We start from the raw sequence: 15860 nt of genomic DNA, 5'->3' as shown, positions 1-15860 counted from the left end.
TTAAAAGACCATTTCTTTAAAATGTTTTATTTGCATGATTTAAGTAGAAAGTTTAAAGTACCAGAGGAAGACAACTGCAGTCTCACCATAAGCACCATACAGCAAAACTGAAAGCATCATCTCAACTCCTTGCAGCTAGCTACTCAAGTACAGCTTTTACAGCAGGGACAAGACACCACAGCCAGGCAACACCTCTTCTGCTACTGTAGATGTGATGGCAGTGAAGAGGCAGCGCTCCTTACGGCTCCTGGTGTACACAAGCCCACCGCATTTTGAACGTGCATGTTCCCCAAGGCAAAAAGCCAGGTGGAGCCTCGCACGGCCGCCAGCCACCCGGCTCCCCGTGGCCGGAGCTGCCACCGCAACAAGCTCACGTCTGTTAGCAACTTTTTTCCCCTGTCACAGACAAACTGGAAGCATACGAACACAAACAGGTAGTCTTCCAAGAGTGCATATTTAAGCCACAAATGCTGCCAACTGCAGTACCTTTCTGGAGCCTGGTGCTGGTTTCGTGTTCACTTGCCTAAAGAAAGTGGCAGTAACTTTTGGTCATCAAAACTTCTAAGCCTTTAATTTATCAAGATTAAAGTAAATTAACAAAAAAACCCAAAAGATGAAGGCTGAATTACAGATAAAAAGGACGTCAACATTTAGAAATATACTCTGTCATGTTATGCTTTTAGCAATAATTACAAGGGACATGTGTTTGACACTTATTTTTTAGTGTTCAAAAAATATTTCAGTTGCTAGATCTTTGCCATCTGTTTCCCATCATTATTTCATTAAAATAGTTTTCATTTCTCTCTCAGTAGAAGAGTAAGATTCTTTTCTGTGTGACTAGATTGTTATCTCCTTTACTTAAGCAGCATCATTCCAGCTTTTTTTTCTTTTAATTAATTTTTTAAAGAGGCATATGCACCTCTCCTCCCAGCTGCCCCCAATAATGGCTAACAAAGCAAGCTAGCTTTAAACCAGGCAAATACATCTTCTTTCTGCCTGTCAAGAACACTTCAGTGTCTCTGAGGAAACTAAATAGCATAACTCATCAGCTGCAAATAGCAAGGGGGTTTTCCTCCCAGGAAGAGAAAACTCGCACTTAAATACACCTCGGATGAAAACCAAGGTCCAGCATAGGATATGTAGTTTACGCCACACAAAACACCATTCCCAGTCAAAATACTAAAGCTCAACAGCTTACACCACCACGACTACCCGTGCAGGGACCAAGTCGCCCACATACAAGGAAGAGGTGGTTTCTGAGCAGTTATCAGGAGCGACTACAATAATTCTTACCTGGAAAATGCTGTTTGCAGCTGCTCACCGATTTGTCAGCACACACGCTGCTCTCACCTCATGATTTATGATAGTCTCTCCAGCACTGAGACTTCTATTACTGTCCTCGTTTATTGCCTGCAGCTGTCATTCTCACCAACAATTCTACAGTTGTTTGTAGGTGAGGTATCAAAGGTATTTAGTGTGCACCTAGAGATGTAATTTTAATCAAACCTACTCACAGGAAGTATTTAAATGTTAGAACAACTGCACAGAGTGCAGCAATTAACGTGGACTTCACCAACCAGAATTATGACAGTCAGAAACGTTTACTTATAAATGCCTCAAAAGGATAGATGTCCAACAGGCCTGCGAACACCTGCTGATTTGTAAATGAAGATAAAAATAGTACCCATAGATCACAAAGCCTTCCAACAGGTATTTGAATGCACAATAAATATATTAACACAAATTCAGCAACTGCACTTTCTATAGCCAGAAAGTCGATAAAGCAGCAAATCCAGCTACACCTTTCTTACCACATTTTTTTTTCCCAGCCAGCTATTTTCCCCTTAGACTAGTCAGGTATTCCAGCATTTCCTAAAAATCTGCTAAATCTGCCCATTTTAGAAAAACAGCAGTGGAAGGGGAATTTTACATCCAACAATTCCACTTCTAAAAAAGATCTCAGTGTGTTTTCTAGACATTAAAAATTTGCAAATCAAAGTTCTGAAGTCCTTACTTAACTTTTTGGGGAGGCACAAGATGCTCGTTGATTTGAGAAACAGACAAGCAGTGTTCCTAAGCATGACTACCAACTGCATCACCCTGCTTTGAGAGAGAGTGGCAAACAGCCTCCAGGTGCAAACCGGACCTACCGCCATGGAACATGGCATCAAAGTGCAACAGAAAGTAAAAAAGGAGTCCTGTGGTTAAGCCTAATACTACTTTCACGTGTACTCTAAGGTTCCAACTCCTTAAGTCAACTGATTAAAACGGCATCTCTGTTCATTTAAGGAGTTTCTAGTGCTTGTGATCCAGGATGAAACTTGAAAATACGAACCCCAAACAAGCCCCAAACAGCAGATTTTGCAAAAGGATGCAAGTTTGTTATTATTTAAAATTATTCAACAAGCCTGGCTTCTGGTGGCTGAGTATTTTAAGGCTGGCAAGCTTAAATCGGTTTGATCCGTACTCCAAGCACCCAAACCACTTTCTCTAAGTTCTCTCCTCTGACACCATCTACACCACACAGCTTAAAAATGGTACTCAAGGCAAAAAAATGCAATTATGAATTTACAAACAAAAGGTAGCCTGAAGGCCATCATTGTCATAGTCAAGCTTTATTTAATAGCTGCACAGATAGTGTTAAAATATGAACTACAAGTTAAATACGTAACTCTTAAGTGGAAAAAACGATGATACATTTTACTCTGTCGTGATAAAGTACCAAAGAACCTCTGGCGTTTGGAAGCTATAAATATTTGCAATGTATACAGATATTGACTAATGCTATTATCTTTCCGTGTTCCAGTCCCTTCAGCCAAGGTGACGGCGTCACATTGAGAGAAGCACGCAGAAGTGAGCAGTCACTAATTGTGAGCCCACGTTAAACCATCAGTCAGTGTGCAACAGCCTGCTTTCAGGTTAAGAAACAAAATCTGCTTTGAAATAGAACACTAATTGGAGCACATTTCAGAGTTCAAGAACATATGACCTTCAAACTATTCTGAGGATGCGTTTCAGTCACTTAAATCCACAATATAGCATTTGCCTTCCCATAACATTTATCAGGAAAATAGGTCTGAACTGGTCATATACACTTCATTAGGGTAAAAAAAAATAAACCCACTATACAAAAGCTGAACCCACCTATGTTTTTACAACAATATTTTTATTTCAGCTTTTACTCTACCCCCTGACTGCCTTCCTATATGTAACTGCAGAATGCGTATATTTGGGTGGAAGTAGCGTACCTACAGAGAGTACAAGCAGTATATGCTTCATGTATGTTAGCTTCGAGCAGGGAGAGAACATTTCCGTTTAACTAAGTCACTCTACTCTGAAAGGTCCGTCCGAATGGGAGAGTTGAATCCAGCTACCTGGCACTCACCTGATGTGACTGCAAAGCACAGAGGTCTCAGAGACACAGACAGAGGATCCTTATTCTTGAAAGCATCCTGAGATCCCTCATTCCAGTCACTCCGGAAATTGGGGAATTAAAAAAACAACAACAAACAAACAAAAACCCAAAACAAACCCCCAACAAATAAAGCCTCACACCCATCAAACAACAAACACACACTCACAACCACCACACACAAAACCCCCATAACCAAAAATTTGAAACTTCCTTCATCAATCATTACCCCATTTTTCTCTAATACTGGACAAGAGAGTATTTTACTGGCAACAGGGCAGGAAAACCTTCCCCCTGCCCCCCCAACCCAACCACAGCTGAGAGGACATTTAAACATAATTGCTCTTAGATTCAAACAGATTCACATCCTATCCTCAGACGATGTCTTTAGGATCTGATCACTCATGTGTGTAGGTATGGCGCTTCACTGACAAACAACCTGACTCCTCTACTTGTGCAACTTGCATTACTCATAGGAAATCCTTGGCAGAGGCAGGCCAACATATGTTAATTACTGGGTTGCATTATAATAGGTCTAACATCTTGTTTCCCATCCAGGGTTTTAAAATAAATGGAAACAACAGTCTCTTTGGATACTAAGCCATGTATTTTTGTATCTCTGGCTAAAAATATTCTACGTTAACAACACAAATAGATCAACTGCCAGAGAATTCCTGCCTCTTCAGTGTTTCTTTTGGGGCTTTTATCCTTGTTAAACAAAGAAGCCAGGCAATCTTTAAGAGAGGTTAGTGTGTGCGCACTCATCTTTCATTTCCTACAAATTATCCTGCAGTCAGGTGTAATAGTGAAAAGGGTAGCTTGACTCCTCAATCTTTTGTTTCTTCTATAAGCAGTTTATCAGGTAAAGTTGGCTACTGGTTTCTACAGCAAAATGAAGCAGAAATTCATGAACACAGAGGAGCACGAATAGAGCAAAGATGTACTTTAAAATATGTCTTTCATATGACAGGAAATATGCACTATGTTTCTTCATTTTATGATTCAATACACTGGGATATTGATAGGACAAGATGCTGGCAACGTTACAAGTATTCTTGATTTACATTTCTCTTTATTGAGAAAGAGGCATTGAGGGCCATAGCTGCAATTTCAGACAAAGGACCAAGCTCCACACTGACATGCTGTTTCTTTCTGGGTGACCAAATTCAAAGTTTTAAATCTGAATTTCAAATCGTATGACACCACAGAACTGCCAGAAACATTAGAAGTTTTGTGAAAATTTTCAAAACACTGATATTCTAAAAATAGGCACCGGTATAAGCTTTCTTTCACAAAAGGTTCTGCAAAAAGTTCATGCATTGAATAAATAATTTACACACGCATTGAGGATGCAAAACCTTTCAGGATACAGTGAAAACTCTGTCTCAGAATTTTTATTTTTTGAAGTGATTAAGCATACCTAATGACAGAACTTATCATGCAACTGTGACCAGAAACCTACTATGCACCATCCTCTCCTCCTTCCTCACCGCAGAGCCCCATCGCCAGGCGCTGCACAGAGCCGGCGCTGGTCCCCGCTCCCCAAGGCTGAGCGCCAGCCAAGAGGCGCTGGCAAGGAGCAGACAGATGGTGGCCAATAAGGAAACTATCACGGCGTCTTAGTCACCATGGCAGAGCCCGGGCACCGCACAATAGCAGCCTGACTGTCGTCTACTTTACTCCTCATTTCAGCTCATTAATATGTTTACCTGCACATGGCTAACGCTCCCAGCTATAGAGCAAATAGGTGCAAAGCTGTATCAGGTGTACCAAGCCGGTGTTGCACAAGGGGATGCGGGGATCCACCACAGCCAAGCCGAGTTGAAGTCAGATATCCAAAGGTTACAAAATAGCGCGCTAAACCTAGCGTCCTAACCACCGCTCAGTGGGAGCGGTTATCCTCTGGGTTAGCTAAGAGGAAACATGCCAAAGTGTTCTAAACAGGCGTTCAACACATCAAAAATTTAACAAAAGACACTCCACCAGATGAACCCAAAATGCCTCTTATTATTATTAATTTATTTAGAGACAAAACGACCTTGATATTTTGCTTTAGGATAAGACAAGCACAGTCCTGAACTTACGGCGCTTATCTGCTTCCCCCAACCAATTCGTCAAACCCAGGCTCTGAACCCTCCAGCAGCCCCTGCCGCCTCCTCCTCCACTCCTCTGCGGACCACACACCCCCCAGGCACCCATCAACCCATTACAAAGAACAACCTACCACGAATACAGGTAGAACAAAAATGATTGCAAATATTTTTCGGAACCCATTTTCATCAACAAAGGGTCCGAACTGCTAACTACCCACAGCACTGCCCTTTGCAAAGCCTGTGCAGAAAGAGCCACCGCTTCGCCCCAGCCCGTGCAGCGCCCAGCACCGCCTGGGCTGCACCTCGGGGGAAACCCTTCTGCTCCCTCAACCCACGCTGCTCCAGCAAGGGCCACCGGCAGCAGTGCCCACCACCTCTGCCCTCCCTGCCACACAGATGGAGGGGGAGGACAGGGCAATTTCAGGGGAATGTTTTAAAATATTTATCTTGCATCCTGTCATCAATTGCTTCTGGAGTATAAACAAGGTCTGAACGGCCTTCCCCTTATTGTAACTCATAGCCGAGCATCACTTGGTATGCAAGGTTTGGTCTTGAAGGGAAGCATTTACACCGCTCAGACAAGTCCGAGTATGGCACCTTTCATGTGCAAGCTATATAGCTTTGTTAAACACCAGGATTAAGTACTTGTTATTAACAAACATTTCAGGGGTTCCCCCTAGATTTATTCTGCACACTGTCTCCTGCTAGTCACCAACAGCCGCTGTCACAATTTTACTTGTCCTTTGGTAAAGAATAACACAACCAACTGGAACGGTGACTCCTGAGTTACACATAAACAAGCAGGTGCTGCGTGCAGAGGTGGGACTTCTGTTTATCCAGATTTTCAAGCGCTTCCGAGTATCCACCTTCCCACACAACTCCTGTCCCCCCACTGCCAACAGAGCTGCCACAGAGCACAGAGCAGCCGGGTCAGAGCAGAGCCCTCCAGTTTCTCCTTCCAGTCCCACCCTAAAGCAGACGGGAAGGGGTAAAAGCTGACGCAGGGCAAGGCTGAGCCTCCCCCGCCGAGGGGTGCCCCCAGCCGTGCCGGCCGCTGCGGCAGGAGCGGGTTCAGAGCCGGCACTGCAGCCCAAGCAGAGCCGAGGGCAGGTGACTGGGATGGACCCGCCACCTGCACCCTCACACCCTCAGAGCTGCAGGAAGAGGACGTGAGCTCAAGTGTTTGAATTCACACGGCTGCTTTAACCAAGCCTCAGAAGGCTCCGCTAGTGACCCAAAATAACTTCTCCTTACGTAATACTGTTATGATTTTAATGTGCGAGATGTCAAGAGTTTTACAGTGCCAAAAGCCAAAGCTATGCATTCAGCTGGAAAGCTAGTAGGCTCCCGTGTCTAATGGTATCGAACTCCAGCTGGACTGCAACCCAATACTTTTTAAGAGAGCAATGTACGTTTTGGGAGAAACCTCATACTTAAGAGGAGGACAAGAGAAGACTGAAGTATAGTTCCTGAAACAGATTTCTTTAAGAAGGCCTTAGAGCTGCTTTAGGTCTTGCCAGGTGAGACATATCGCAGCAGATATCGCAGCAGCAAGAAAGAAGGGACTTGTGAACAGGATGAACACCAACAGATAAACAGCCTTGGTAACACAACACACGTTCAGTTCACATTTTCAGTCACGGAACTGCATCTGCACATGTGTGCCCACTGCAACTCAGCGTTCTATGAAATATGAGAGAATACCTGTATCTCAGTGGCAAGGCAGGACTTCACGGCTTTGTAAAGCACTCAAAGGATGGCAAACAACACACAGATAATCAGGATGCCAAGAGCATGTGCAGAACAACAGTTCACTGGCCTGGAGTCTTTTTAGAACAAGCATTCCAGTCCTAAAAAAAAACCTGTTTAATCAAATGTAAAGTGCATCAACCTGTGCTAAGTGGAGGAGGGATGAAAAGCTTTCTTTGAAAAGGCTTGGGGGAAAGCACTGGGTTGCTGTAAGGGAGGCCAACGTAAGCTGTATACCAGCTGTAAACAAGTTAACTTCTGTGATCCCACTGCTGGGAAAAGGGTTGTAAGAGCATTAAACAAACACGGAATTTACAAGGACACCAAGAGATTGGGTAGACTGCCTGACAACCACATCATTCTTCCTCTCCCCCTGCAAACCTGTGGGATAATAAACCCCTCTCTCTGTCGTATATAGATAGATATATAAACAAATGGCTCTTCTGAGAATTCAATGTCAACAAAGTCTCTAAAACCGCTTTTTAAAGTTTTTCTCATTTTCTCCCATGCCTTTTTTTTTTTTTGGGGGTGGGGGGTGGGGGTGGGGGGTGTAACCAAATGGGTCTTCTGTTGACCTACGAATACATTCACGTTTTAAAATTAAAGACTGACAGTGCTTGCTGTCAAACCACTCTAGCTGCAGGAACTTGTATTTCTGCAATGTATTTTAAGCAAAAACACTCTAAGAAAATTTTCCTGTTTATATGGCACTTTCTTTTGCCATTTACAACAGCCAAAATCTTACCAGATAAGTGCAATGCTAAGGAAGGCTACTGTTTATGTTGAAGTAATGTTACGTAAGGTATTTCTTATTTTCAAACCATCTATGGGGGCATCCCACGCTCTGGCTGCATGAACAGATGTACTGCGCAAATCAGGTCCGGAGGCAGAAGGACGGCAGGTTGGCGAGCTTCTCTTGCTTCCTTGCGAAAGTAGCCGTAGTTGGAGGGGTGGGGGTCCCCCAACAGAAGACATGAGCTTTTCCCCACTGTCGCTCAACAATTTTGTGGTGTTGGTTTGTGGGGTTTTTCACCTCCTTAACACGCTCTCGCACCTCTAAAATAACCAAAAGCAGATGGCAACCTTTGAGCTGGAGGATGCCCATCTACCAGGTGGCTGCTGGACAACAACCATGCCCAAAAGAACAGCACAGGGGAAGGGAGACTTCAGAGACACGCAAAAGAGAAGTTGTAAAAACACTTTGCAAAGTTTGCAAAAAACTCCTTCGGCCAAGGAGAAACCATGACCAGACTAGGGAAACCCCCCCTCCCAGCGTCAGTGCAAGACCCGGCAATTTCCAGAGAAGTCCAATTTCAAACCTTTTCAGGCACCGGCTGCCCAGCATTAAGTCAGCCTCAGCATTACCTTGTCCCGCTCCCCCATCCCACAAAGCCCTTATTTACACAGTAAGCCTGTATTCAATCCGTTCATCTGGTTTTGGAATGGGTGCTCAAAAACAAGAGAGGAAGAGAAACCTGCACTTCAGAATCTACTGATGGAGATACAGGAGGTGTGTATTTCAGAGCAGCCTAAAAGGCTCTGCTGTTCGCAGAGGGAATCAGGAATACAGCCAAGAAATAAGCAGACGCTCATCAAGGGAACTGTTTTTGCTACTAAATGGCCAATTGAAGCCCCCACTATTCTGTCATATAACTATGCCACTGCAGCCCCAATAAATAAACCCTTCTGATTAGTTACGAAACTACCTAGAAATCTCAGGGACTGACACCATTAGCTTTGTCAGCTGGTCAGTCATTGCAGCCCTAAGGTCTCAAAGGAATTATTTTTTTTTAATAAAATGCATACATATCCAAAAGACAACACAAACTTGTTGTCAACATACTGCTTTTTCTCTTACTGCTCAAACATACATGTTTTTACCTAATTAGCAAAGACAAAAAGTGATACTTCACAGGTACAAAGAGCTGCAAGATGAATGGGGCAGTTTATCCACATTTGTGCATTAGACCAACCAGTTAGTACCCTCTAGTTAATGCTGTCCTGACCAAGCTGACTACAAAATAAGTCACCAGAAGAGTTTACCCGTGGCCAAAGAGTTCAGACCATCAGAACAAGGAAGATTTGAGGAAGACCAAATAAAGACAACAATCAACCTGCATCACGCAAAACCAAAACCAAAGTCTGTGGCTTTTGTTTTCATGCTACCTTTGACAGCACGTGTGTTACCCAGAGGTTAGAGTTGTTCCCCTTTCCAAAGTTAAACCCACAGTGGCGCGGCTCTTCTCTGGCAAGAAAAGGCTTCCAGTAACCACAGTCCCTCTGTGCTCGCGGGCAACATTGACTGCCAAGAAACTGGACTATGGCTCTACAGGGAAAGGACAACACTAGTACGTATGGATCATGCAGCCCGAGCATCGCCTGGGTAGGTCTCACAGGACTGATGGAGGATGTCGTAGCACGAGGATATCGCTTCTGTAAATCAGCTCTCCACCATCTACTGACATACAAATATTAAGTCAGGAAAAACAAACAAACAAAAAAAATCACCTAGTAACACACTCATTATGGAAACAATGAGCAGTAGAGGCAATCCAAATCCACAGCTGTGTGAAATTTCCACAGGTTTGTAGCACTGTGCATATTAACGAGTTTTGACTGATTTCTTTTCCTCCCTGGCCCCTGTATTGAGCCAAAAGCCTTCCTGCTTCGCTTTGGGAATCAATTCAAAGCTGCTCTGCAGAGTCAAAACAAACGTTGGATTACCAACCAAGGGATACGCTTCCCACATTTATCTTAATGGAATGTTAACGTGATAACTTGTATGCTACTACCTCAATATTAATACACTAGACAGAATTCAATAAATCGAGCTGGGTTTTATTACCTGTGGCAAGGACAAAAGTCTGTTTTCCAGCTTAGATACTTCATCAGACCTTGAGCCTTATTTTGAGAAGCGTCAGCCATCGCCCCTTCCCCATTGGAAGTGACTGTGTTTGGCTGTTCCAGGATTCAAGATGGGGTATGAGTTACTTCTATTCTCCACTACAGGTCTAAAAAAGCATGAGTAACTGATGGAAGCTATAGGTAGCCTTGATAAAATGATCATCTATGTGGGCTTTCAGAAGGGCAGGTTCTTTTAAGAATGAGTCATCCCTACGGAGTAACTTAATTTCTGTTGACACTTACAGGAGAAATTAGGCAGACAAAATCACTTTCCATCCAAGAAAAACTTTATTTTTCTCTACTAAATACATAATAACCATACAAATTTGCCCTGCTCCATAAAGGGAAGGGCAGAGGCACTGTACCAAAGCTGGAAAATCTCATCTTTGCAGGCAACGTAGACTTCAGTGTATCTTAAACTATTAGAACCAAAAATAAACACGTAACAAGTGCAAAACCATCTCCTACTCTCATAATACACTACTGCCTCCAACAGTCAAGCTGTGCAGATCCATTACAACCCATTGCCTGGACATTCCCCTTGCAGTCTATACCATCTTTAAAATATTCTAACATTAACCAAGCTGAATGCTAATGATCATGTGAAACCCAATGAAAGTAAGGAAATCAAAAATTGCTATGTAAGAACTTTTTGCTTTTAGAAAAAAGAAGCGGGGGAAAAATAAATCAATATGACAATGCAACATTTCAATCTACAAACCTTTTGTTTTTAAGCCAAAGACACCACTTTAAAGCAGAAGTGATTTCTAACACCACTGACAGCCCCAACTTATCAGCAGCAGCAAAGCACGCACACACCTAAATTCAGTAGAAGGAAAACATACCGCATCTAAGCAGGAGGTGTACCAGTGCCCATCCATGGTGGTCTAGTATTGATGCACTGTTCACGGTGCCTTCCCATAAAACAAACCCAAATGGATAAAGTGGGCTCGTGTTCCTCATCCCACAACAGCCAGTTGACAAGAACAACCATAAACCAACTCTAAGCTCTTCAGCAATATTCTCGCCACTTAGCTGTAACATAGGATAGGATTTCACAAAAATTGGTCTAACTAGGAGTGAACAAATCAGCCAATTGCATAGTGGTCAAATCTGTTACCACAGGCATTAACTGCAGTCCTACTTATTTATGAGAAACAGGCTTTCCCAGGTACAGCCCTAACAACCCCTGCTCACTCCTTCCACAGCATTTGATCCCGCACGTTGTTAGAGCAGCACGGCAGGCATCACAGCTCCTGGCCAGCCGCTACACCCATTTCTCATAGTCACACTGCCTCCTGTGCAACTGGAAACAGGCTGGATCCCCATTGCCCCGAAGACTATCAACAACATTGTGGAAGGCAAAAGGAATTCCAACTTTGTTTTCTTTCTGGGATCTATTTTTCTTCCTTTTCAGGAGAGAATCCAGGCTTTCCAGGCTGCTAGTACAAACATCAAGTTGCTAAAAAACAGCCAACACCGTCTCCAACTATGGTATCAGTGATATAACCCATCCGTGAGGGTTTGGTTGGGCTTTTTTTAGGTTTGTTTTGGGCTTTTTTGTGGATGCAAAACCTTTGGAACCTATAAAAGTGGAAGAGATTTGGGGTAAAGGGCAAGCAACTCCCAAGGAAAGTTATGAATGGAAACATGCTAGAGAGCCTCCTCTCCTTTCCACCCCTTGTAACCATTGCTGATCAGGACAAATCTTTCAGATGCTGCAGAAACTGATCTATTATCTTTCGTGGGTTTCTTAAAATATCCTAAAAACAGAAGAGTACGCCACATTAAGATCCCAGTTTTATTTCATCTCAGACAGCACAAAACACTCTCTGTATATATACACAGCAACTCACTTCTTTCCTGAAACAAAGTTTTCATTGATCCTTTGCCACAGACTCAATTATTGTTTCTAATCATGATCAACGTTTATTTAAGGTATTGTGGACTGTAAACAATGTAAACAATAAAAGCATCTGTCCATGTTGACATGAATGTCATTGGCAGGTTAGATACCTCTATCAACTGGTCCCGAGGGTGTTCTTTTTAAATTCTGAAAGCCCAAAGTAAATTTAAATTACAATTTACAGAATAATCTTTAAATCAGCCACCTTCTCAGGTAGCGTTATCTTGAGTAGATAAAAATCACGATCTGTCAATTAAATCCCAGGAAATTTTTCATTGCTTTAAAACATAATGCTAAAGACACTTTTTTTTTTTTTTTTTTTTTTAATGTGTGACATACTGCAAAATTTCTGGTCCTCCTCGCACCCATGGGGAAAAAAAATAACACTCTTCTTGTAATTTGGCAATTAGAGATACGCATGTAAAAAAAAAGCAGAAATAACGACATTTTAAGACAACATTTTAAAAGTAAAGATAAAAAGAAGAAAGGTCCTTGACTGTGGGATATTTAGAGGATTTCAAGTCATGTTTTCCATGGCTTCATTTGAAAAATAAGTGGCCTTTTCTTTCTCCTCCCCCCCTCCTCCAAACTCCGAGGAAAACAGTCACCAAATGCACTCAACTAGCCTCAAAGTCACACGTGCTCCATTGCAGATCTCGCTTTCAATGTGTCTTTTGTTTAATGGCTGGTGTTTCGACATCCTCAACTTGAACAGAAAAAGGTCAGAGCGAGTCTCCTGGCATTCTCAGACCTGCACCAGGCCCCGCCGGGAGCAGACTGATGCCACAGCAGCCTTCCCCTAACCAAGAGGAGGAAGCAGAGGTTTGAATCCGAGACCAACTACGCGTGTTAGAGGGATCCTTCTCCCAAAGACCGTCGGCGGCGTTTAGTTTTGCTGTATTTCTCTGCAAAACTTTTTCCTGCTGGTGCTAGCAATACTTTTGAGCACCAGTTCTGCCACCACGCGACATTACTGCCCTGGCACCATGACCAGAGCAAGTTCCCACCAGCAAGGGGGAACCTTAGCCATACATCCCAGCAAGGAGCTGCTCCCCCTGGCCGGCTTTAGCTTCACCTCTGGGCTACCCCCGGTGCCCTGGTGCCCACCATCCTCACCTTCGCTCCCCTGCCTGCGGAGAGGAGGCTGCACCATTAACCTCCCAGTGCGCAAGGCCAAGGTCCAGACCGCAGCTAGAGAGAAGCTGCTGCTAAAGATTCCTTAAAAGCTTTGGCACTTCAAGGCACTTGGAACTACTCAACCAAAGCTGGGAGCCAAAGCTTTGCCACAGCATTAATGGGCTTTTGCCCTTTTAAATTTTATAAGCCCCTCGCCTTTCTGATGCGCGGAGTTTTATTCAGAGTCCTTTAAATGGCCATCTCATATTTAAAAGAAAGCCGGCATAGGTAGCACCCTAAAACTACCCCAGGTCATTCATCTCCCCCACTCTCCTACTGTCTCTTAGGAAACCTTTGATAGAGCATTTGTTCGGGCTGCCAAGTTAAATCCTCTTCTCTCATGTCAATGCATTGAAAAAAGCAGTCAGAACACCAGCTTCACTCAGGCCTGCTGAAGTAAATGGAGAAAACCAATTCCTCTGGCACTACAGAGCCATTAAGCCGTTTGCAGATTATGAACTGAAGCACAAAAATACACACCCGGCGCACAATCGGCCGGCGATGCAGAGCCGGTCCTGAAGTTCGCCTGGGTCTCACAAACCGTCTATACGGCCGCAATTTGTAGTCATTTGTGCAGCTGCCCCAAGTGTTCAGCGGGACCCCGACAGCCCCAGACAAAAGCCGTTTCGCCGCGATGCGGGGGTCACGCCGCCACCGCCGGGCACGGCGGCAGCGCGGTAACGGGGGCTGCAGCTGGGGGGCGGGGGGAGGGGGGGGAGGCGCAGGGACACCAGGGGCCAGCACACACACACACACACGGTGCCCCTAACCGCAGGCTCCGAGGTAGCACCGATATAAAACTTTACGCGTGCAAAACGAAGTTTACACTCTAAAAACCCCATTATAGTAACAACTTCCTCCCCCTGCCTTAGGCTGCCTTGCTCCGTCCCCGCTACCGAGCCAGCCCTCGGCGCTATCCCGAGTGGCACAGGGCGGGGGGGGAGGGGGGGGGGGGGCGAATAAAAGCGTGGCTGGATGGCTCCTATTTTTATGTTTACATTCCTGAAGTGTCTTTTAACTGACTGCCATTCCCCCTCTCCCAGCGAGCAGCCCCGCCAGCCGCCCCTGGAAGCGCTTCCCCCGCTCCCCTCGCACAAAGGCGGCGGCCGGCCGGCCGGCCCGGGCCCCCCCGGCCCTCTGCCCCCGCGCCCCCTCCCCTCCGCCCCGCCGGCTTCCTGGACAGATGCACCGGGGGGAGGGAGGAGAGAGGGAGGGAGGAGAGAGAGGGAGCGAGGGGAGGGGGGGCTGCTCCTTCCTCCTGCCTGCCGAGCGAGGCCCCGGTCCCAACTGGCTCTCCAAACCCAGACACAAGGAATTCGCACCCAGGCAAGCTTCCCGCAGCCCGGAGCGCGGCCGCCGGCTCCCCCACGCGTCTCCGCTGCCCAGCACACGCGCGGCCGGGCACGCACAGCCCGCGCCGCCACCGCAGCCCCGGCCCCGCCGCGGGGCTCCAGCCCGCCCCGACGGCGCTCGCCCCGGCCGGGGGCAGCCGCCGCCCCGGCCCTGCAGCCCCCCCCGCTTTGTTTTTGCGGCGGTTCCGACCCGCCCGCCACAAGTTAGACCCGGGCCGGGTCCCCCCGCGGCCCGCCCGGGAAGGGCATTTCCCGGCCAGAGCCGCCTCCCCCGCCGCCGGGCCCGGCTCCGCGGCTCCCCGCCCGCCCTCGCCGGGGACAGCCTGCCCCTTTAAGGAGTCTCCGCACATTTTCTGCCCTCGCAGAATAAATAGGTTTTGTGTTTTGGGTTTTTTTCCACACACACACACCCACACCCCCGTACACCTATTTCCCCAGCGTGGCCGCTCCATTGTTTCTGCTCCGCCGAGACGCAACCCCTGCCCGGCCGCCAACGGGGAGGTGCGAGCGAAGAGCGCAAATAGACGCGAAACTTACCTACAGCTTGCAAAGCAGCCTTGCAGCAGCGAAATAACAAGGAAGAAGGCAGGCAAAATCCTCTCTCCCCAACTGATTTGCAGCTCTACTCGGGTATTTTTAAATCTATAATTTTGTTTACACCCCCCCCCTCTTTTCTTCCTTCTCCCCCCCCCCCTTTTCCCCCCCTTGCCCGCAGACAGTGAAAAGGAGCTCAATGTTAGTGGGTGAGTAAGTGAATCAACTAGCAGAGAGCACAGCAAGTTGAAGTGTCAAATTACATTGGCTATTCTATTACCAAAGGGCCATGCTTTGTGGCTGCTGGCAAAATCTGTCCCAGATTCCTATCTGAAAGGGAGCTGCCTCCTACAGGGATGTTCTTCCCTTCGCCCTCTCCCTTTCACTCTCCCCCCCCCCCCCCATCACCCCCCCCCCCCCTCCGCTCCCCAAATCACACAAAGTTCAAAATCTTCGATACGAGTTAAAATACAAATATTGTCTTACAGTGCATTTTAAAGGCGGGGATTCTCGGTTTAGTCTTCCTGAATACCAGGCACTCGGGAACACTTCCACTCTGGAAACTGAAAGCAGGAGAATCTCTATCCTCCCTTCTGGATTTTTATATTATTAAATACGGGAAAACCACCCCGGACCCGGTACACCCTCAGGCATGCGGTGCCTCCTTCGCCGCCGCCTGCACGGGAGAATTTGTACGGGGATGGATGAATGGAACTACCGGGCGGGCCAGGGGA

This window comes from Falco peregrinus, chromosome 1 (assembly GCF_023634155.1).
Source record: "Falco peregrinus isolate bFalPer1 chromosome 1, bFalPer1.pri, whole genome shotgun sequence".
Lineage (NCBI taxonomy): Eukaryota > Metazoa > Chordata > Aves > Falconiformes > Falconidae > Falco > Falco peregrinus.
Note: the sequence above shows the minus strand (reverse complement) of the source record.